This window comes from Arachis duranensis, chromosome 4 (genome assembly GCF_000817695.3).
Source record: "Arachis duranensis cultivar V14167 chromosome 4, aradu.V14167.gnm2.J7QH, whole genome shotgun sequence".
In the NCBI taxonomy this organism is placed as follows: Eukaryota; Viridiplantae; Streptophyta; class Magnoliopsida; order Fabales; family Fabaceae; genus Arachis; species Arachis duranensis.
The window spans coordinates 49167900-49168750 of NC_029775.3; positions in this window are offsets into that span (position 1 = coordinate 49167900).

The following is an 851-nucleotide window of genomic DNA, read 5'->3' on the forward strand; positions in this document are numbered from 1 at the left end:
CTTTCTTTTTACTTTTTCAAAAATTTAATTTATAGTACACTCCTAGTTTTAACTTTAAAAAAAAAGGATAAATTCATTTATTCATTTATCAAGATTAAAAGTAACATTCTAAAATAATATGTGAAGAATGCTTTCTTATGAAACTCGTATTTTACGAAATAATTTCGGGGTTTTTTTTCAATTAATTTATGACCATAATTATAAAAATATTACTTTACGATAATTTTCATGCCATGTTCAGCTTCACATGAAAACTATGTACTCCCCCCTCAGTAGAATTTGGAAGTTCATATTTCACTCTCAAGACTCCTAGTTCCAGCTTTATTTTTTCTCACACTATGCTTCTCTTTACACTACAAGATTAAATAAAGAAGCCCAACTCTTCTCTTTTTCTTTTTTCTTTGTTCACTTTCTCGGAATAAAAAATTGCTAATCAAGTTACGTATCACAAACATAGCGAACAAACGCATATATAGCTGCCGGATCCGCGGACGATCAAAGACAAAAATACCAATAAATATAACAATTAAATAATTAATTAACAGCATATAACAAAATTAAAGTAAACAAAACTTTGTAGAAAAAGTCTTCTCCTCTTATATATAATATATTCATTTCCTCTAACCAATTGCTAAGAAAACCATCTGTGCTACTTGATGACCGAAACGGAATTTTCTAAATTAAAATAATAATAATGAAAAAATTTACAATTTCTGGATAGGAGAGGGAGCCATTCCTAGATATCATTTGACTCTGCCGATGCTAGATTTCCCCTGTTTTCCTCTGCAATTGTCTCCCATATGGTGGACTTTGTTCCTTCTTATGAGGTGTTGTTCTTGAAAATTGCGTCA